General features: G+C 43.6%; 1 long non-coding RNA gene across 1 annotated transcript; it reads left to right on the top strand.

Moving 5' to 3' along the window:
- The first annotated feature begins 7,865 nt into the window (after positions 1–7,865).
- On the top strand, positions 7,866–22,717 carry LOC311441744. Its single transcript, XR_014696189.1, has 5 exons — positions 7,866–8,109; positions 15,254–15,353; positions 16,230–16,457; positions 19,447–19,568; positions 22,174–22,717. It is a non-coding gene; the product is annotated as an uncharacterized lncRNA (long non-coding RNA).
- The last annotated feature ends 773 nt before the right edge of the window (positions 22,718–23,490 follow it).

Here is a 23,490-nt window from a genome sequence, read left to right as displayed (position 1 = left end):
TCTAATCTCTTGATCAGCGTCACAACCAAAGGAACAGAAGGGTTAGCAGAGGGAGAGATTTGGTAGCATGGAATATGTTTGAATGTGTCCCTGGGGATCCGAGGAGGCCTGGCAGGTGATGCTGTTGCCTGCGGCCGGGGCATAAGGGGGGCCCATCGGGCAGGAACCAGCTCCACATCTGGCTCATTTGTGCAGGCAGGCAACAGCAGCAGCAACTCGTGGACTGCAGGAATGCACTTTGACTAGGGCTTGGGGATGCTGTTCCAGGTTTTCATTTGGTTGTATGTATACTGAACTGCCCAAGTAATCCTGAAAAATAATTCCCAAGCAATTAGAAAGAACCTCCTAATTTGCCCTTTCAAAACTTGGTTGTATGTTTGTATGTTTTGTGTCAATTTATCCTGTCACTCAGTGAAATCATAATTAGGTTTCACTGCAACATAAATGTTAGTGAAATGTGCTGTCCAAGTCAATCAGTGTTACAAAGAAATTAATCAGATCCAGTTCCTCCTTCTAATGAACTTCCTCATTAGCTGCTGGCTCTTCTCTGCAGCCTGTGCTCGTTGTGTGCGGTGTAGCTTCAGCAAGTTTCGTTACCTCTTTCTCTGATGGCTTTGTCATCGCATCCCAATGGGAACAAAGCAAGGAGCATGCCATTTCGTGGAGAGACGTGTCAGTGAGCATGGACCAGAGCACGGGCTTTGAAATGTGGTAGATCTGCTTTCACACCTTTAGAGTACAAATTGCACAAAATGAGACAGAGAACAGTAGTGCAGGGATTTACCTCTCCCAACACTATCCCCTACTTGACAATGCCGTGACAAAATGTTTAGCTGCATGGCAATTGAAGAGCAGCAGAGAGGTTACAGCGTCAACATTTGTGTGTAAGTATCACTGAATAATGTTGGTTACAGGTGTTTTCTGTACTGCTTCCTTTTAAGATTGCCCTGATTTGCTGCCCCAGTCATCTGAATACCAGTGACTTGAACTGGTGGAGACAGAGGTGCAAACAGAGCTGTATTGTCAAGATGCAACGGTTGCAAAACTGCAAACCTCTGGCCTTTGTGATTGATTCAGATGCAGAGGCTGTATGATATAGTGTATGACAGTGCACACGACTTTTATGCAAGGCTGTAGGAGAAATTAGATTTATATTTGTAGATCGAATTATTGCTTGATCAAATAAGCTTTAAGATGCAAGAAGAAGTTAAGTACTCAGACATAGTTTCATTTTTCTGATCATTCACCAGCTTTTCAATCTTCCCATTGTAGTACCTCCAATACTCTACGTAGTACCTCTGGTTCTGGTATTGATTATACACTTCTCTCTCCAACAAACCAGGTGAGTGCAAAGACTTCTTTTGCTTAGAAGATGCTTATTTATGTGCTGACTGCATGTTGCAGTGAAGCATGAGTCCTTAGTGCAGCTTCCTCTATGAGTCAGCATTGCTTTTTTCTTCAGCATATGGTTAGTATTAAGTTTCATTCCAAGCACTTTGCTTGTGGATGGTCCTTTTTAGAGGTCTTGTTTCCAAGATGCAAAGATTTTCTGACTAAGTCTTGCCCTCTCATCAGTTATGCCACGATGATGTGAGGGGAAAAAGATAGTTTATTGCCACTTTGATGTCAAAATTCCCATACATGAGGTGGCAACTGGTTGAGATCCTGACCCAATCTAAAGCCTGCTGAAATTAATGAGCATCTTCTGTTGGCTTTTGTTGTCTTTGGATCAGGCCATCAGAGCATGATCCTGTCCACTGAAGGCAGTGGGAATTGTGTCTTTGATTTCACTGGACTCAGGCGGAGCACAGTGCATTAACCTGTAGTTGGCTGTTTCTCCATTAAAATTATTGACTTGCAGAACCTGTGTTGGTTAGGTATGTAATGTTAGAGGCGGAGAAATGAAAAGTCAGATATCAGTTCTGCCAATTCAGTGTGCTTCTCTTACCACTCTTTTCAGCTTTTCTTTATGGCCAACATGACAGCAATCACTATTCAAGATAGTTTTACAATAGAGCCTTATGTGTCATTCAGCAAACAAAAAACCTGAAGTTCTGTCCAAATGCACTGTAATAAAAAGTCCAGGAGTAGTCTGTTGGTGCTGCATTTCATCATGATGTTCAGTTTAAATATCCTCCCAGCAGCCCTCTCATATTAAATGATCCATCGAAGCCCTGTATGGGCCCGTTTGTTTATTCATTTTAAACCAGTTTCATCATCTGCAGTCACTGATATTTCACTTAGATTGCTGCACAGCTGTGAGGAGACTTTCTGTTACTACGCCCTGGGCCAGACGCTGACCGTGTTTCTCTGCAGTCTGCAAACCCCATCGCTTATTCCCCAGTGCCATTCATGCCCACTGAGGAGTCATTGCAAAATGTTTTACTGGCAGTTTGGACCTTGGGATTAGTGTTAATTTGATGACAAATATTTTTATTTTTTCTTTTCTCCCTTCCCTTTCCCAGTTTGAAGTAATTGTCTCCTCGCCCTTTTTCTGTGTCTGTGGTCATATGGCTATTGCACCTTTTCTGCCACAGGGTCCCATTGTACTTCCATGTTTTCACTCATCTTGTTCTTGTCAAATCGCCACCTCCAGCACAGCAGTTGGAGAGGGAGCTCTGTCACTGATTTATCGCACTTCTGGAAATTAGAGAACAATGCCCTGCAAAGTTACAAAGATCCGAGTGGCAGCCTGTCTGCATGCTCCACTTTCTCATTGTTCTGCGTTTCTGCGAGGCACAAAGAGCTACATCTGCTTTTCAGCTTTGTTTGTGTGGTCTCAGGATCATTAGTCCCCTGGGAGGGAGCGCGCCGCAGTGTGAGTTCACGTGGTCTTTGCTGGCAGAGGGAGCACACGAGGAACACTTCTGCTGGCCTCATGCTCCCAGGTTTCTCTCAGAAAAACAAAGCCACGCGATCCAAACTTCCCATTACTTGGCCCATATTCGCTATGGCAAAGACAGACTACACATTTTCATAGCAAGAGAAGCACATTTGCTTTTCTGCGTTTAGTCACGTAGTCTAAAGCTAATGTTTTACATTATCTGTTGCCATACCTGTTTAATTATGGGTTTTCAAAGAAATGGTATTAGACACCACGTAACCTAATGACTGCTGTCATGAGCCATTCTGTTGTTAACAATATTTAAGGGCAGATTAATTCAGGGTAAGTTATCATAGAATCATACAATCATTAAGGTTGGAAAAGTTGTTCTGTTCTATCCTTTTCCATAAAGACAGATTACCCTTCCTCTGTTTGCATGCTTGCCTGTATCTTGTGACAGTGAGCTCACAAATTTCGGAGCTCGAGCACTGTGTGGGACATGTGGGCAGAAGAGTGCTGTGTGGCTGGGTGCAGGCGCCTCGGGGATCCCATCCCAGGGGCTGGACCTGCCCTGCCCGGCCCTGCAGGACATCTGTGGGCTGCGAGGGCAGGAGCCCCCTCAGCAGGCCCTGATAGCTCTTCCTCTCCTGTCCATAGGGAGCATGAACACTTGCTCGATACAAAGTCCGTGATGCCAATGTACGCTATGGTGTATTTGTTTTAATTAGTTAAGCACGGAATGAAATTTCAGTCTTTGCTGAGTGCCCATCCCTCTCAGAGGAGTGTTGGGAAAGCTGACAGACCCAGCCTGGAGCAGTGCCTGGTGTCTTCCACCAGGGCCGAATGCTGTGGAAGCATCGCAGGTGCTTGGGGCACTGCCGTGTGCCAGCCCACTGTCGGCTGGCCCCTGTGGTCCTGCTCGGCCTGGCCACAGCACACCCTGAGGTTTGCACCTCACCTTGTGGGTCCCTGAGCCGTTCAGCAGCACATCTGCCTTTCCCTAATGGTGCCATTTGTTCCACCGTGAGGTTGCCGTGAGGGGAATTCCCCAGCCTGCCTCAGGATGCCCGGTGCCCGGCTTCACCCAGACGGTCAGGACGATGTGTCATCCTGTCTCCTTTATGCTGACGCTGGATTCTTTGGAGCACATCACTTATTACCATGGAGTCATCAGTCAGAGTTCCTAAAACAATAGCTTTGATGGGGCATTTAAAAATACGTGGCTGTTTATAATGAGATCTGATGCCCTGGAGTTATAAAGGGAACTATGGGGGTACATCAATGGTGCTGCAATATTGCTTTGGCCTCAGAGGATTTATTTCGCAATTTAATCTTAAAATAAGCAAGTGGTGTTATATGTTCTTGAATTATTTAATGAAGAGCATGACAAAGTGGTAATTGTAAAAGCTGCTCCTTCCCCTGGAGCTCATCGCTTTGCAGCAAGCTGACCCCAGCTATCCTGCTGGAGGTAAAATTATCTGTGCTGCAGCTTTTTCCCTCTGTTTCTGTCTATCCACGCACTTTCATTATAGTCCACTTGGAGTTGTTTTTTTGAATTATATGTGAGCATGTTTGGTTTGAAATTTATGATGTTTTTCAGGTTTCCTGTTTTCAGATCTTTTCCATACTTTTCTGTTAGGATGTCTCACCTTACTTAGTGACAGTAGCTCTTTGGTTTGGCACATTATGAATCACTGTTGACTGCACTGATGAAAGGACATCAGCACTGATTGATAAAAAGAGTTTTGCATTTTGTTATGTGTTATTGTTCTCATAATTGCCTTGGCTAATTGCATTGCAGAGGTTTTATCTTTGTAGGCCTAAATCAGTTCATTAATATTTATTATTTAGACAAATGATCTAGAAAACCACTGGCATTTCATTTTTTGTGTAAGGAATAAAAATTGATTCTGCCTCTACTTGTAGCTGGAAAGGTTAACATCATGCCTGGAGTGACTGCCAAACTTCCATGAGGAAAACACTGAAGGAGGAGATACCAGAAGTGACACGTACAGTCAGGACCTGCAGTGAGGTGTGGCGCTCTTTTTGCAGATGGAAGCAAATGGGTGTTAGTTTGTCCTGGGAGGAATTGTTTTTAAACCCTTCACTTTCCTATCGGAGCATATTTGTCTAGCCCCATAATTAATATACTGTAAGTTTTCTTCTGCCTTGACAGATGAAAAATTTTACATCTTCCCTATTTTATAAGAGTGTATAGGTAAAACCTGCTGAACAAAACCAAAAATAAAGTACTTTTTTTTTTTTTTTTTCTTTTTCATTAACTAGAGAAGATGGCAAGTAAAAAACACTTTATTTCCACCCTGTACTTTTTATCCCAGAGGGATTGTCTCAGGAGCCTTTATGGTTTCAGGAAATTTTGTTTTAAATGCTCATGGAAAGTTTACAACTTTTGAAAATAATGCCAATAAGTAATAGAACTGCTTGGTTTAAATTTTCCTGTTTTTTTTTTTTTTTTTTTTTTTTTTTTTTTTTTTTTTTTTTTCAGGTTAATATTTATGTACTTAGGTCCCTGTGCCTCTGGTCCCTATGGATTTATTGGTCTAGTCCCCATTATGTATGCACCGGGTCCTGGTCATGGCAGCAGGGCGGCGGTGCCCGGTGAGCGCGGTGACACGGGACATCCATCACGGCGCGGGGCTGCTGCGAGGTGCTGAGCAGGCGCCTGGCCCAGACCTCAAGGTGGAAGAAGGGCTGTGAGCCGGCGCGATGAGGGACAGGATCCCAAGGCGCTGGCTGCTCCTCTCCACAGCGCATAACGCCGCTGTACGTCGAGAGCTTGGTGGGTACAAGAAATGTGAAAATGAGCTTAATGGACTGGAGGACTGTGGGGTCCATTCTGTTTCCTCTTCAGTGTGTGGGGAGCCTCTGGCAAGTGTGGGACATTAATTTTCTGTGTATATATTATTCTTAATTGTACATTGCATCGTTGCCATATGGTCTGTATCTGGCACTTAGCTCTAGCAGCCAGCCTATCTCTCATTGTAAGCAGCAGGATGTAGATAGCACAACCTAAACCAGCTGGTCCCGAAGGTGTTAACTCCCTCCGTACTCAACTCATGGTGCTTTCCTTATGAAAGGGTGTAATTAGTTTAAGGCTGTGGGTTCAAACCTTGAGCCTTGTTTCTGTACTTAAAGTTAATATGTTTCAGTAAGATATGATTGCAGTCACACGGACATATGATTTCAGGAATGTTCCCTTGTTCAGGTTCATTGCAGGCTAAGTGTAACGCTTCGTGTTATCTGGAGCGACAGTTGGATGAGGGATCTGTCATCAGCTGAAATTAACCTGCACATGGCTCAGATGAAGATGAAGAGCATTTAAATAAGCCAGCTGGAAAGCATTTGCTGTTTCCTTTTATTCCCCCTCAAACACTGAAAATCCCATAATGTACATCTGTGTAGGTCTCACGGCGTTCCAAGTAGCGGGAGGCTGTGTGGCATTAGGGCATACTAAGCCTTTTAGACAACCTTGATGTGTCAATAATCCACGCCATGAATTAAGGCTGAGAAGCGTCTCCTGCTCAGCCTCTCGGGCACTCTTGCCGACTCAGTGTGATTTGCTTGGGGTTAGCAGTGGCTTTATGAAAGAGAATTATAGGAAGTGAAATGCTTTTGTGAATAGAGCCTCCTGACCAAAGCTGGTGGAGGACTGTTGGGGATTAATCCAACCCTCCGGTCCCAGCCAGCATCTCTGGAACAGAAGTCATTCATGATTAGAAGCACACACAAAGATAGAACTAATGAATCCAGTTTATCTTGTGTGTTGGGCCAGAGCAGCTTTTCTCGTTTTGCATGCCCAAAGCCTTCCTTTGTACCGGGTGGGAACTTAGCTGAGGATGAATTTATTCAGATGTCACTGGAGTTTCAATGTTGTTGAGTATTAAATGAAGCCAGTCTATTCTGCACCACCCTATGCCAAAACAGTTTAAATCAGAAAGCTAAAACAAAAATAGGTGGATATACACTCTGCAGGCCCTAATCATTGAATCATAGCTGTCCTGGCTTTCTGATTCTGCAGGAATGCACCCCTATATTTCAGGGTAGTTTTGCTGACAGAACAAAGCTGGCCCCTCACAGCTCAGCTCCAGATGTCAGCCCGGTTCCTGGCACGCCTGCTGCACGAGACAGCCTTTAGTTACCACTTCATCTCTGAAGACCCCCTTCATGTGGAAGACATCTGCTTAGTCAGCGGCAAAGTTTTGGCCTTGTTTTGACATGAGAAAACTCTTTGTTTTCTTTAGAAGGATCTGCAATTGCAGACTGCCTCCAACTGCTGATGACAAAAATATGACAAAAAAATCTTTTCCACTTCTCCATGGATGTAAATCATAACCTGTCTCTCCAAATGAGGGAGCAGGCACAGGCACAGCAGGCGCTGAACAGCTGCAATGCAAGGAGTGAATCTGCACTTTCATTAACTGAATGAGCAGTAAATGAATTTAAGTATCCAGAGCACTATTCACATTAGTCTTTGGAGGTTTGGAAATCCATCTTGCTTTGTAATGATATGGGGAAAATAACTATACCAAAAGGATGCTTTTTTACAGAAATGTACAATAAGCTGTAGCTAAAAATACATTTAACCTCAGCTAAAAATCAGTGTAGCATATCCCAGCGTCTGCTTAATCACTGAGAAAGGAAGGATAAGGCGTTCTTGATACGTCTAAAGAAAGCCTTGTACAGTTGGGTACAAGGGCACATTTTGGGAAATGTGTTCAGCAGTGACAAGGAAAGGGCACACACTGCTCTGGCTGATGGAGAGCAGGCCTACATGGTTCCGATTAACATTCTAGTGCCACCAAAGAGGCTCAGCGTGTCTGAGTAATTTACTGCAAATTGGCAGATGGCTGCAGTAAAAGGATTACCATGAATCAAGTTAGATGGCAAGTGTAACAAAGCAATAGCAAGTAAAAATAACATTACTGTTCTCATTCCTAGTTAAAACTAAATGAACCCCAGTAGACTTAAAGCATGTTGAATGACAGCAGCTTCCGATGCCACTTGAGAGCCCACCCAGAGCTCCTCTGCATTTTGCACCCTGTCTTCCTCGTGCCGCTGTCCCCACTGCTGGCCAAGGACTTTCCTCTTGCTGCGCTGCTCTGGCACCATCTCAGCTGCTGCCTGGTGACTGCTCCGGGCAGCACGACCCTTTGGGCACTCCAGGAGAATCATCCCGGCATCCTTTGTACTTTGTATCATCACCAAAAAGGCCCCTGAATTGAATATGTTCAAGCCTTCAGCCATTGCAGAGCCTCAACCTCAAGGTTTGTAGCATTTGGATTTAGCAACTGTTCATCTTTAATATAGGTGTTTGCTCTGGGACCTCTTCCCTCATTTCAGTGTTAGGGCACGTTGCACTTCCATTACCCAGCCACGGAAGAGCCCACTCCAGCTGGATGTGAGACAGCCTACCCAGCCCTGCGGCGGGTCAGCCTGCGGGCTAGCTGGGGGTGGAGAGGGCACACGGGTGCTCTTCCCATCTCCCCCAGCACCAGGGTGACCACCTGCAGTTGCTGAACCCTAAGGTTTCCGTCACGCTTTCAATCACGCTTGCGGGTGTTCCCGAGGATGTACCTTCCTTGTTGGGGAAGATAAGTTTAGTAGTTATAAATGAAAAGTGACTGGAAGATGATGAGTGTTTTGCTGGGGCTGCTGATTCAGGGTAATTAATCCTGTATGGCACCCCGTCTGACAGGGAGGTGCAGCTGACAGCCCGTGATGGACGAGCAGCGTGGCCGCCTTCGCGCTCGCCGCAGTTCAGCACGGAGACACCCTCTGGAGTCTCACACCACTGCGCGCTCCCGTGTCGCGCTGTGTTAATAACACGTCCCGTGTCCCGGGGGGACTGCATTGTTAATGGCTGTCTGATCTTCCTAATTAGCTTGACAGATTGAGAGGTCAGAGCCCTATTAGAAATCTTGTGCCAGGTTTGTTGCATGATGTTATTTTATTGCTTTATTTATCACATGCTGGTAATTCCTAACTGAAGTGTCAGATGTGTTCTGACTCAAAAACCTGGAAAGTAAATTTGGGATTCATTGATTGTTAGAGGTAACAAAATCACTTTATTTTTAGTCCGTTTTTCCATGATTTTCATTGTGTGTATTATAATTAAAGAAAAGTTGAAATATCTTTTCCAGCTGAATAATATTTAATCTGGGATAATGTGTTTATAAAGACTGTTTACATTAAAAAGAAGTAAAAAGTACCAATAATTTAGTATAGATAGTGACGTGTGAGGAATCTGCTATCATGTCATACTGCTAGTTTTACACTTTGTGGGAACTACAGCTTGTTGCCAGAAAAAATTAGGTCTTATGTATTATCAAATGCCTTTCACATTTTAGCTGGGGACATTCATATGTAGCTGCAAGATAAAAATCTGCTGCAGGAAGCCAGTTAGTCACATCTAAAAGGAAAAGCTGGCATGAAGCCATTTGGGTTTACACTGATTTCCATTGATTTAATGTTTCGAAAGCGGTTGTGTGCTTTCTAAACAAGAAAAGCAGCTCGGTGAGGCACTAATCTCTCACGCTTTTCCAGCAGGAAGGAGAAGGGCAGCGTGGAAGGATGCAGGTTTATAAGAGCAGAAGGTTTGCTTGGCTCCATAGAATGATCTGTGAATTTCACATGAAAAAACAGACTTGACACAAGGCCTGCCAGAGGACAGGCGCTTCAGTTACTTGACTTTTCTGTGGTGATTGTTACTCAGTTCAAATAATCAGCTAAGCACGGACAAAATTATTATTTCTCCTGTAGGGATGAGATACACTGCTCTGGTTAATCAGCACGTGATCCACAAATAAAATAGTCTGATCAAAAGATCCATTGCCTACCTGAGACCTCTCGGCTCCTGTTTCAATTCAGGAGGGCACTGTATTACAATTTATGAACAGTATCAGTAATTTCATGGGCATATTTCTTCCAGCAGAGATTTTGAATAAATACCTGCCTCCTTGGATTTTACTGACTATTATTATTTCATATGACGGTTTTCACATTAATTCTATGTTAACAACAGTTTCAGATGATCTTCATATTGCCTCTAGCCCTTTTCTTCATCCTTCCTCATACCTGCTTTTTTTTTTTTTTTTCAAATTGTTCTACATTTTCTGATTCATCTGAAAATATTTTCTATTTAAATACATATAGTTTATGTATTTATTTTAATAGTGAGCATTTTTCCTATTTAGAGGTAAACTTCAATTTCCGTTAAAGTATTTTATATCAGTTTGTCATAACACTATCATCATAATATACCTCTAACCATGGGTTTTAATCAAATGAAATTAGAAAATGATTGGTTGAGGATAAATTGCCACCAGTCATGGCGTAACAGCAACTATTAAAGCAGTCAGCTCCAGAATGAGCGAGTGTGAGCAGCAGTTAGTTGACTGAGCAACAAAAGCAATTAGGTTGTATTTCTGGGTTGTCCTGCGTGGCAAGGGCCAGCTTGCCCTGTCTTTACTCATACACAGCAAAGATGAATTCTTACTACAATAAGCTGATTAGTACCATAAAACTGATACCAGCTAATATAACTGTTTACACAGGTACTTTATCTGAAGAAGATGGCTCTCTTATCTATTTACAAATCAGTAATGAACCAGCTTTGAATTCTAGGACTGACCACAACTGTGCACGCTGGGCAGTTTGTGTGCACTGGCTTTAGCCAGCGCGATTGCTGCTTGCCATGTTTGATGGACAGCAAAGTCAGCCGAAGTGCGGCGTATGAAGTGCCTTAAAGACATTGGGCACAAAAAGAGCACAGTGAGAGTTCAGGTTTGTTTGCAGAAATTGCTGCTTGTGTGGCTAATAGCATTTTTTTGCAGACTCCTCATGGACAAAACTGGCCCTTACAGGCAGGTTGGCACGGCGCAGTTAGCTCACAGCTAACTGGGAGCAGCGAGCTGTAAGCAGGCGTGCACGGGGAGCCTGAATGAACAGTCAGGAGCACTGCTTTTGTGGTATTCAATAGGCTCCAAACTAATAATTTTGTTTTAATTGTTATGAGTCAGTTAGCTATTTTAGGCCTTGCCTGCACTAGAAGAAATCGTACTGGAATAGGTGGGAAAAAGAAGGCAAGCATCCTCAGCAGAGGAAAGTGCACTCCTCAGAGAAGGCTTCTCTGCTCTTACTTTTCTCCCGGAGTTTTGTTTCAACCGTTCAGTAACTAGTTACTCTGATGGTTTGTATGTTAGTATGATGGGCTGATGTTTTGCTAAAGCAAACATAGCATTTTACTTTTTATTATTCCAGATTAGCCAAGTGTTGGAAAACGGACTGAGCAGAAAGTATTGCAACAAAATGTTTTCAGCACATAAATGTTTTTGAGGCAGTAAACTCCCATCTAATGCATGCTTAACGAAGTGAGCCCTCTGTGGGGGTTATTATGGCATGAGCAGAGGGGAATTAGTGGTGACTCAGTGCAGTGGGGAGGGGGGGGAGAGGAAAAAAAAAAAGCTGGCTGTCACAAGTTCTTCATTATCCTCTGACTGAAATGAATGCCAGTTACTGTAGTGCCACTTTGTGGTGAAACTGGGAACAAGATGAACATAAAACTGCAGATAAAGTTTCCAGAATGAGGAGCTGAGGTCCTGCCTTGTGGCCCACCCCAGCCCAGCTTGGTGCCACTGGGCCGCTTGGCTGAGCCCATGGGCCACCAGCCCTGCAGCAGGGAGGGACGCAGCCTCTCGCTGGAAGCGGGCCACCTCCTTGGCCAAAGGGGTGCTCTCCTGCACTGCTGACCCACAGCTGGTTCCACCCTTAAAGCTTCCGAGAGTGGGGAAATGCCCAGCCTCTTGAGCTCGAGTGTTTATCATAGAATGATCCAGGTTGGAAGTGACCTTCAGGATCATCAAGTGCAATCGCCACTTAACACTACAAGTCCGCCAAAAAGATGGGGCATATTTCATTCTCTCTCTCTCTCTCTCTCTTTTTTTTTTTTTTTTTTTTTTTTTTTTTTTTTTTATTGATTTTCTTTACTACTCTTATTAAGTTATTCTTTTCATACTCCCTGCAGAGAAGTCCTGCCTTTCCCTTCTCACGCTCTTTCCAGGGAACGGCATGAGCTGTGCTGTGTTCAAGGCCTTCCATGTGATTAGTGGCAGAAGATTGCCCATTATACTGCCTTCTCCCTTCCAGGTTTTAAGCCAGAAAACGGGTCTCCTACATTTCCTAAGAGGATCCCCTCATTTCTTTTTGCCCTATTGATGAGCCAGGCTCTCATGCACTGCAGCAGGGTGGGATGTAGTGAGGCCACAGAGTCATTTCAGAAGTCTTCTAAAACAATAAAAGGAAGAATTGCTTGCCAAGTCAAATTTTACAGTCTCTTTTCAACCTGCACAGGCTGACAGCAGAAGCAGCAACAGCTAGGGCTGGTGAGGGTGCACATGATTAGGAAAATCAAAGAATGTTAAAGAACAGCAATCGTTACTTGAATTATTTAGCTATTCAGGAGTAATTCTCCATCCATGGCCAACCCCAGTGGAGTGTAAGCGCGGAAAACACAAACTAAATGAAGTGGAATCAGTTTCTCTATTTTTATAAATGAAAACTGTTTATGGTAGCAATTCCAGGTGCCCTGGTCTGTTGCTGTAAATGCAAATTAAAGGTGATTCACCACACCTCCCTTGCCACAAATTTCCCAGTTGCCTTATTTAACTCTTTACCCAAGAGCAATTAAATTAACACATGTAAGCTATTGCTCCCAAATGTGATGCATTTGAGGAGTCATTTTCCCTAGGAAATGCAGGCTTATAGGGGCACGCTGGCAAGAGCATCCTGTGAGCTTGGCAGGGGGTGATGCGCTGCAGTGAGCCCAGCTGGCTGTGACTGTCACCTGGGCAGGGACCCATGGGGACATGGGCACCCAGGGCAGCACCCAAGCTGTGGTTTGCTCACAAAATCACGGCACTTCAGTAGGAACAATGCAGGGAAGTGTCCATTGGCTGAGTGTGGCTGATGCAACTGCTATTGCTTTTATTTTTAGTCTGAAGTTGTGTCCAGTTTATTGTTTAAAAGCTCTCCTGTGGGGCCATGTTGTTTAAAAATACTTTCTAGCTATAGGATGTGAAAAAGGAAAGGAAAAGCTGGGATAAGGCTTATGTTAGCTTCTCATGTTCAAGTGGTTATAAGGAGCTGGTAAAAACAAGTCACTTGTTTTACTGAATTGTCCTTTGTACTCTACAAAAGGATGAGAAGCACAGTCAAGCTTTGGATTTCTTCTTTTGTCTGCCTGCTGGCATGAGCAGCTGAGCACATTCACCACAAATGCTGCAGAGCACAAGATCCCCACCTTCACCCCTTCAACAGCCAGTACAAGGCTGCTTGGGTCAAGTCATCCACTCAGAGAGGTGGGAGGAAGGCACACGAACAGCTTAGGAGCTGTGTTTTGCAGAAGTATCACCTCAAAGACATCATTACTTTGTTCTGAGGGAAGCAAGTAGTGCTGAAATGCTTGTTCCTCAATCAGACTGCCACAGGGAACTGGTAAGCCTTATTTCCCAGAAAACTGCAAAACAGAAACCACATCTAAAATGTATTTTAAGGCCTTTTCTTCCCTTCCTTCAAGAACTTCCTTCACATTCTAGTCATGAACCAATTTCTTTATCCACACCTTCCTGGCGGAGGGAGCTGGGTTAGGATAACAGGCAACAGCACCACATGCTCCCCCACTGCCTGGGGCACTGACCATGGCTCTTAAAGCTTCTCCATCCAGTACAAGCTGACAGTCCCTTCAGGACTTAAAATTCAGGGTTAAGTTCAGTGAAAACACCTGGAAGTGTGTCACTGATTACCTCTGTGACTGTTTTCAGGTGAGTGGAGGACAATTTTGGGGAGGGGCTGTACTCTCGGGGTGGCTGAGCTGTGAGTTGAGGTATAGGGCTATTGCTAGGGAAGCTGGGAGCATCTCACAGCGGATCAAACCTCCTAATAAAAATCATTTTGTTATATACCTCATGAAAGTCTAAAGCTTGGCCGACACAACTGTTAAATTGCGGTCTTCTCAGTTAATCTGAAGTAACTTCATTCCACACTTATTAGCCATTTACCAAATGCCCAGACACTTTTTTTCTTAATTCCTTTCTTATGGCATTATTCTGCCTTCAGAGGTTTGTTTCGCACGCAAGCAAAATCTGCGTTTCAGAGTAGATACCGTGTGGGTGGTTCTTTATTACATTCTCTTCTTCCAAAAGCATTCAAATGTTGTTTTGGGTAGATTCAAGATGTCAGTAAGAAACGTTCAACACATTGCCCTGTTTGCATGCTTATCTATTGTGAGAAAACTAGATCTTTTCTGAGCCTTTTTTTCTTCTCTCCTGCTAAATGACAGATGACAGAAAGTCAACAGGTAGATACTTTGCAGTGTGATTGCCAAAGAGAAGTGGCCTAAATCAAGCCTTGATTGCTGGTAAATCTGGAACAAAGTGCCCAAGATTAATTGTCAAAAGACAACAACTCCCAGCCATAACTGTTGAGGCTGTTCAAAGAGAGCTTTGCATTTTATTGCTTGCCAGAGGCTGTGGAAAAAATCTAGAGATACTGCTTACCCATAGTGGTCTTCTAGGCATATCAGATATTGGTCTGGTCTTGATGACTGCAATATCCAGTTATCAGCTTGGTGTCCTGGCAGGTGGGCAGGCACAAAAATGCCTGGGAGGAGCAAAGAATGCAGAGAGCAATGGCCTGCACCAGAGGAGCAGCAGGAGGCTGTCAGTTGGATGCAGTTGTGACTGAATTTTGTGGTGTCACAATTAGGGTTTTATCTTTAAAAATACAAAGATTACCCAGCTGTTATATGGTGCAGGAGTGACTGGTTGGGTCTTGGTCTTATAAGTAAGCAGAAAGAAGAGCACAGAATTTGAGGAGAGCCCACATTTGTACCCCACACAGAAGTGTGCTCAGTCTTTAACTCTGGCAAACCTGGCAAACACATAAAGAACTGAAAAATTCCCTGTCTTTGGGTGTTTCTGAATCCTGTATCCCAAAGGTCATTTGTGCAATTAATTGTTCCAGACAGACATCAATAGGAGATTTAGTTTTTTGTTTACCAGTGTTCTTTGCTACATAATACCCTAAGCAAACCCTGATCCAGTGTGAATTGCAGAGTTTCACTGAAGACAATGGTACAATAGGTATTTATATTACAAATGAGATTTTGTTGCTATGATTGCCACTTCTTCAAATACCCATATAATCTTAGTGGGGGAAAAAAACAAAAGCAAAAACAAAAAAAACAACAACAACCAACCAAACAAACAAACAACAAAAAAAACCCCAGCCCAGTAGAATGTGTAATTTTCTAAGACAGATTGTACTCAGATGTCACCATAGTACTTAGAATTAAGAGTTATGTATTTTTGTTTCATTTTGCTGGTGATTTAATCTCCTCCTGTGCTTTTATAGTGCATCCTTGTAACTGAAAGCCAGGGATAAGAAGCTTGTGTTCTTGCAGAAGTCCCACGGCAGAACTGTGTTTCAGGACACCAAGATCTGGGAATACAAGGTAAGAGTAAAGGCTTGACACCATTCCGTGTAGCTATCTCAGAGGAGAATGAGCTAGAATAAAGTGAAACATTTCTTTCCTAGGTAGAATACAAGGGAATGTTAGTTTATATCTTGTGCTTTGATCAGATTTTGAAAAACACATCAGGAGCTTAATTCCAAATAAAGAATGAGAGATGTTCCAGACAAAGTTAATTTTTACTTCCGAGTTATTGTTTTGAGTGATGATAATAAACAACCTTCTGTTTTGACATTCTTTTGGCAATGTCACAGAATCAGAAGATCTCTAATCTGCATTTTCCTTGAAGTTTATGAACATCTGATACCTTGGGTATATATGGAATAAATCAACTCATTGCACTCATGTTTCAAGATCTAACTTTCATTCCAAGTTCATATTTCTATGTATATATTTCAAAAGATTATATGTGAAAATGGCTTTGGCACTAGGATTAGCAGTTTTTTAATATGTTTTCACAAGTCTCCATACAAATGTGGCAGCAGGAATAAAAACTCAGGATGGAATACAAAATGAATGGAAGCAACTCCTAGGACAGTATGAAGCTGAACTCCAGCCTGCTCTCCCCTCACTGACACATTCCTGTCCCCACAAGATCAGAGTTCTTCACGGTCGGTAGGGTATTCATCTGCACAGACAGCTGAGATATTCAGTTACTTATTTACAGAACTGAAGTCTAGGGGCAGGCGGGAAACAGAACTGAGCAGAGGCCCGAGGTTCTGTATGGACAAGTGGCAAGTTCCAGAGATAAACTGCACGAAGCACAGTAATTCACGGGCATGCCCCGTGCTTCTGTATTTATTTATGTTGTCAGTTTTGCCTTCTAGGTCCATCCTCCTGTTTGTATCTTTCTTGCAGTGTTTCCCTTACGCAGCTGCAGAAGCGTATTTCTGCATTACACATCTGCCAGAGCTGACCAGTCCTTTGCCAATGTCCAAAGGTCATCAGTGAAGCTGACAAAAGGATCGTTACTTCCTTGTTTGTGCCCAGCAGCTGGATATGAGCATTCAGCTTACAGACGGCCGTGAATCCTCCTTGCTGTCAGCTAAAAATTCTGCAAGAGTTGAGGAGTGACCCACAAGCCAGGTAACAGGTGCAGGAAATGCCACTGAGCTCAGAATCTTCACAGAAATGATTAGTGCTGGGAATAGCAGATATTGAATTAGCCTCCGTTTACATGCTGGTGGCTGGGCTGTGCCTGCGCACTTTGCCCGGGGCAGAAGGTGCAGTTCAGCTCTTCTGTCCCGAGTGGGAGTGGGCAGGATCCTGGCACCTGGCTGCTGCCCGCTGCCCCGCTCCTCCTGCTCCCCGGGGCCTGTGAGCATGGGCATGGTGCAGCTTGGCCTCGGGCCTCAGGTGTGCCTGCGGGAGGAAGAACGGGCTGCAGGGCAATGCCAAACTCCGTGTATGCAGCACCTGCTTCGTGCAGGGTGGGTGAGAAGCCCTGAGTCAGGCTGGTAGCTTGGCACGGCCACGCTTTGAGCAAGGGGTGTGTGTACGCTAGGCGCTGCTGGAGCTCGGCTGCCCGGGCCTGCTCCCGCAGCGCGGGGCTGGCTGCTTGCACTGCCAGCCTTGGGCCACACGTGTGAAAGTGAGATGCAGCTGAGTCAGGGAGGAGAAAGAGCCAAAGGCTTTATGAATGTGTTCTGAAGCAACAAATGCATTACCTGCAGTGCAGCAGGTCGGCACTTCAAGTCCTGTTGTAGCCTTCACAGGACCTTAGAGAGAGTCCCTAGCCTAGCAGCTGGTGCCTGCCCAAACACTTACTGTGCCTGACACTAAAACGGAACCGTACAACCCGTGTCCCATACCAGCAGGGAAGTGAATTAAAACTTCAGATAGCACACCAACCTCTCTTATTCTCTACATGGACTCTACACAAGTGCTGGCTGTGGCTCACAGCTGTTTGAGTTGCAATCACAACATGAAATCAGTGCTGTAGCTACAGCTGCAGAAATTCCAGAAGTTCCTGCTCCTGGTTGCCTGCAATGTAAATCAGGGCGTGAGCCCTCGGAAAATGCTCATCTCTGTCTGCTTCATCTCAAAATGAGTGCTTACTTCTATTTAAAGACAATGTGTTTTACCCTGAGTTTATCACAAAAGGCTGGATAATTGGATGATACAAACCGGCATAGCTCCACGGATGCCAACTGGCATTTAACCCCATTTCTGTATTACGTGATGGCTGGAACCGCTGCTTTGGAGGGGCATCAGAGCACAGGGATAACAAGGCATATGCAATGAGATATGTCATTACCTAGTGGTCAAACTACAGTACAGTATTTTAAGAAGTTTGCATTGTCCTAGCTCTTGAGTCCGGTGTGCTGGCACTAACATGACGACTTACTGACTGTGTGTCACCTACCTGGAACTGAAACCTTTCTGTTTCCCAGAGGTACAATTGGTGGCACCTTTCCAAAAATTTCCTGGCAAAATGTGTTTGTCAGTAAGCTGCACAATCAGTGCCTTGTCACAGTCTGCGTAGATCTCCAGATGTGTTGCTTATTTTCACATCCCACAGACACACACTGTAGTTTAACGGAGGAAGAACTGGATATATTTTTTTTTAATCTGTCATCTCTTTATCACTAGCTCTTGGTAAATGACTAGAGAATTTATGCATTGCAGATGCAGCCCCTCGGCTCCAGCGAGAAGCTTATAAATAGCATAATGCAAAAACTGCAGCCTGGCGCCAGCGCCGTGAGCTGCAGAGCCATGTGCCCTTTTCATGGAGTCTGTAGCACAAACTCCTCTTGGCCTTCTAGCACATCGCTGGGCTCATAAATATTTCTGAGGTTAAAAATAAGATAAACAGCCCTGTCTAGTGGCAATTTCAATAACTACATCAGAAGGACAATACTTCTAAAAGAATTCAGCCCATATGTGTTGAATCAAGTGAGTTTAAAAATAGATGGTTGGCTTGCTTTTCTACATGGTAAATGCTCCAAGTACTTCTCCAGAGACCCTGGATAAACATGTGAGGCTGTACTCTGCCATTAGCTTTCTCCTAAGAGATTAGCTGCCTTTATTTAATTTTCACCCAAACCAATACAACTCCCTGATGGCTTGCCACTTCTCAAGCTGTGGCTGTATCTAACGCCTCCCCTTGGACATCCTCAGTGCCGGAGGTCCAAAACCTGCCTCGGGCTCCCAACTGGAAGCTCTCTTTGTGCTGGAAGCCATGTGGGAGCAGACTTTGCATCGCTCTGGGTTCTTGCGGGTCCCGTGGTGCTCCTGGAGGTAGGTTTTACCTGCAGAAAGGGGCAGGTTCTGCTGGGATCGCCGCCTGCGCAACTCAGGTCCTGCAGCAGCCCCACTTCAGGGCTCTCTGCGGGCTGCTGCGTGCGCTGCTCTGCTGGGCCCAGCAGCACCCGGTTCTCAAGGTGAGCCTGGTGGGGACAGAGGCAATAGCACGGATGGCCCAGCGAGGATGGGAAACCCAAGGGACTTTTTCATAATTTTAAAACACCATCACCCCATAAGGCAGGCTGGCCCAGAGCTGGTGGTTTGCAGGGTGGGTGCAGCAGCGAGCAGGGACCCAGCTGCCTCCCAACACCGGGGAAGGTGTTATCTCTGGTCTCTAGAGTTTAGCAGCCTGACACCCACCTACTTGGTCTTGCTTTTCTTGTTCTGTCACACTCAGGTGTGTGCTCATTGAGATAAGAGATTTCTGAAACCCTGAGCCAGCCCACCCTCCTGCTGCACACCTACCCACTCATCATTATCTGCTCTGTTTGATCTTGGAGAATGTTTCAAAGAATTCAAGAATTTTTGTTTGTTTGTTTGTTTGTTTTTTAATTCTATTGATTGTTTTTAATAAAAAAAAAAAAAAAAACTTGATCAAAAGGGAAAATAGGTGTGAAGGGAGCAGAGTTAGTGAAATTATTGGTATTATAATTGATTTGTATGCTGGTGTTTGTTGTGTATGTGCATATGCATCCGTGCATTGTACAGCCTAGATCTGAGAGTCAGACTGCCTACATTAGTTGTGGTAAATCAAAATAAGTAAGCAGAAATAATAAAGAAATTGCGTGAGGCAAAGACTCGGCATGCTATCCTTGTCTAATGATGTCAGATTGCAGAGGATCAAAGGTCGGAGCCTGAAGGAGTGAAGGTGACCTCACTAGGAGCTGCTCAGATGTCAGGTGAAGTGCACGCCCCACAAACACCGATAGCATGTTGGTGCTGCAGCCAGAGGTAAGAGCTGAAGATGCTTGTAGACTGCAAAACAAATGGCACCATTTTTTTATTTGTAAAACTCTCTTGAAACAAGAACTCTGCTTTTTCTAAGCAGGCAGTCTTTATTTATTAATCTCAGGGCAAGCAGGTAGAGACAGAAATAAAGCTGTGGCTAGCTGGAAGAATCATGTGCAGCAGAGCTTAAATGTGAAGTCTAAACTTGCATGTTTGTCTGAAGTCTCCAGTGAAGCCAACAGAATTTTATAAAAGGAATGCATTCTTGTTAAATCTGTCTCCTCCCTTGCAACACCTCCAGTCAGAGCCTGCAGCCTTGACTCGCTTTTTGCATAAGCAAAGGCTGAAGATAAGGAGAGAGAAGCAATAATAGAAACCTGCAGTTTGCAAAGTGCCCTGCCCAGAAAGAATTCAGGACTTTGATTCAACTGCTGTCTCTGGACTATTGCTTTATCTGAGTTCTGTGTAAGCGCTTTTCTTTGTGCCCCATCTCTTTGTTGCCTTTCTCTGCCATATCCCAGACTGAATCTGGTGAATTAGGTTTTTCAGTTATTTTTGTCCGATGTTTTTTAAGCTGCAAGTCCTGGATCATGTCTCCTATTTCTCATTCTCCCCTTGAGCTGGGTTTTCTTTCTTACATCTCCTTTTATAAGTTCTGACTCAATTCACTCTCTTTGTGTGGTGTTGGCATCTCCCATCACGACTGCCTGCCAATTCCTTGCAAGCCCCGTGTCATCTCTTCCACGCACTGTGGTTCTTGGCTGCCTGCCGAGTCTCAGACTTCACACTTCAGGATTTCTAGGATCTGCCCTCTTGAGAATTTTTCCTTTTTTTTTTTTTTTTAAATTTTTTATTTTTTATTTTTATTTCCTCTCCCTTTTAATATTTAAAATGATTTCTCCTCTGGCCCTGAGTTGAACTCTCTCCAGGCACAAGGCAAATCAGACTGCTCTGCAGCCTGAGGTGGAGCACGCTGAGCTCAGTAGGGCAGCACAGAGGGCAGGTGCCGTGTGCTCCTGGGGCCATATTCAACGCATGAGGGTCTCTCAACAGCAAGATCTGTGGGTAACCCAGCATGCAAAGTTTTAATATGCTCCAAAGATTGATAGATGCTAAAAATTCCATTTGGTGACAAACTGAGGGAAGGCAACAGTTGACAGGAAGCATTATCCTGTCAGTTTTAACTTGTTCTTCCTATTTGATGTAAAGGGTGTTTCCTACATACAATTGTGCAAAATTGAATAAGAAAAGCAAGCTAATTTGGAGAGGAGAACAAATTCTTAAATGTGGTTGTATATAAACCAGCTTCTCTTACAAATTTATTTCGAAGGCTTCCTCAAAGTTGTTTGCTCTTTTGAAATTGTGTTGCTGGTTTTGTGGCTCCATTTAGTACCAAATGGCTACTTTGCCTGCTTTTTTTATGAAACAAACTGTGTATGTCAAGCACATACAAAACAAACTTGCGCATGTTAATGTTAAATGGTCACAATTGCTTTCTCATACTCTGTCTTGATCTCTGTGGGAAGCAGGCACACAAAGAGATGAAGACTGTGGATCTAGAGATACACACACACTTGCAGAAGAACTTGCTGGCCTGCACATGCATTGCTCCAGTCCTCCTGAGAAGTCTCTATCTGACCTAGTAGCTGGACAAAAATGTGCTTGGTTCTTAACCTGTAGTATTAAGACGGTAATTCCATAGCTCACGTTGCTCGTTATAACTAATGTAATAATCACATAACGAAATATACAAATAGAGAATAAAACTCTCTTTTTATCCTTAGACTAGAATATTGTGTTCTTTATAAGCCATTTATACATTTGTATAAACATGCCATACAGATATTCATTAATGAATGTTCTTTGCAAATATAACCCCTTCTTTCTGCATGTGATAAGTCAGCCTTGACTTCTGGATAGTGTTTGCATAATTGGAATAACCTTATGTGCCAGACTCAGAAATTGCTTAAGTCAATGAGAAGCTGTAAGTCTTTCCACTAAGCTGAACAAGTTTAGGATCGTAATTTATATTCATATTTAAATTCAGATCTTTCTGCCTTTGTTTGTTTTGCATAGCAATTTTATCATATTGGTCACTTGTGACTGATCACATAACTCATACACTATTATTTCTTTCACTTGATTTGATACCTATAAACTCTTTTGTAGTAATGTTACTCTCATCAAATTTCCTGGGTGAGGATGCCTATATTCATATTTGTATACATGCATATAATATACATGTGTGGGGTGTATGTATATATTTAACAGCACAAACTCCATTCTACACACATGGTTTCTGTGTGGGCAGAAAGATTTAATTCACAGACATTGGTGCTGGAGCAGGAGTAGCCTGGTGATTAGCAGTCCCACACTGGCTCCCTTCCTAGCCAACACATGCTGCCTTTCACACAGCTGTGCGCTCATCCTCGCGGGAACAGAGATGCCTGTAGTGACCGACTGTGCAGGTTTCTCTGTTACTGATTCTCAAATGCTCTCTTTATAACTCAGTGTTCTTATAAATAACTGTTTATGCTTACTTTCATGAGCTGCAGTTGACAGCAGTGGGACTCCTATTTAATTACATTATGGTTTTTATTAATACCAGATGTGTTCATCACAGCTTGAAGGATTGCAGCGACTACCAAAGGAATTACGCCTTAAGTGGAGTTTGACATGTAAATCTCAGAGTGCTGTTCTCCAGAGATCCATGTAAACCGACCATCATTTGTTTGCTCCTTCAATTCTCAAATTAAAGGCACCCTAAGCTGTAAGTGTAACTGTCGCTTAACTGGGCTTGTGTCTAAAGCACTCTGCTAAGGCTGGCTGCTCTTTGCAGCAGCCACAGTGAACAAAACAAGCTGAAATGTCCCAGAACCTCAGACTGAATGTTGCTGAAGGATAAATCTGAAGGAGCAGCTGATTTTGTATCAGGGCCTACCTGGGTGCGTTCTTTAAGAAGAGTCAGAAATGGGGCACCAGAGCAAGCAGTGAATGGTTGATTATACTGTGGTATGCAAAGTGAAGATCAGAAAAAAAGGCTGTTCCTGCATGTGTTCTCAGTGGTAGGAATTAAGACGGAATATCAGGGAGGAATGCAAGACAGAAGGCTCTAGCAGATAAGGACGGTGTACAGTAGCAGCTTCTCAGGAGTCAAAGGCAATATGAGAAAGAGCAGCGTCTGGATCTCAGGGTCAGTTGATATGTTTGCAGATAATACACGTTGCTCGTTGACTCTGTTTAAACAAGTTTCTCTCTTACAAACTGATTTTTGCCAGTGATTTAATTGCTGGTTTAATGATTGCTTGCAACTGTGTATAAATCACTGTCTAAAGCATTGTTTTCTTTTGTTTCCCTCAAATATCCAGCATTAATTCTGGAGTAATAGGATTGGCAAACTACAATGTATATTATTCTCATCTGTAAATGAAAATAACTATTAGTTAATGTCCAACAGAGATTATCAGCTAGATGACTTAGCAGCAGCTTTATTTTATGCAGGCAGAATTTAAATAGGATTGGGGTCAGCAGTAATTTAGTCTGATTAAGGATGTGGTTTTTGGTTATTGCTGAGCTGTATACAGATTTGAAAAGAACACAGGCAGAGAACTTGCGTAGAAGTAAATGAGAATAAAACTTAATCCTTTTCTATTTTCTTTAAGCATCTGTTTCTTCTTTTATGTGCAAGGGAAGGGGGCAGGTAAGGAAATATGTGTGTGATTGAGTGATCTGTGAATTATTTGCATTGACAAATTAATAACCTCACCATACAGAGCAAAAGGGATGGAAACATGTACTGTGCAAGCTGGCATGTGGCAAATTTCATAATACTGTCCATTAGTGATTTCTAGGAGAGGATTTACTCAAAAACTCATATTGCCGGCTTAACTTGATTCCCAGCAAGGATACAAATCTTGCCTCTCAC

Source organism: Aythya ferina (genome assembly GCF_964211825.1).
Source record: "Aythya ferina genome assembly, chromosome: 9".
Classification (NCBI taxonomy): Eukaryota; Metazoa; Chordata; class Aves; order Anseriformes; family Anatidae; genus Aythya; species Aythya ferina.
The sequence above is the reverse complement of the archived record's forward strand: the minus strand, read 5'-3'. Positions and strand labels throughout refer to the sequence as shown.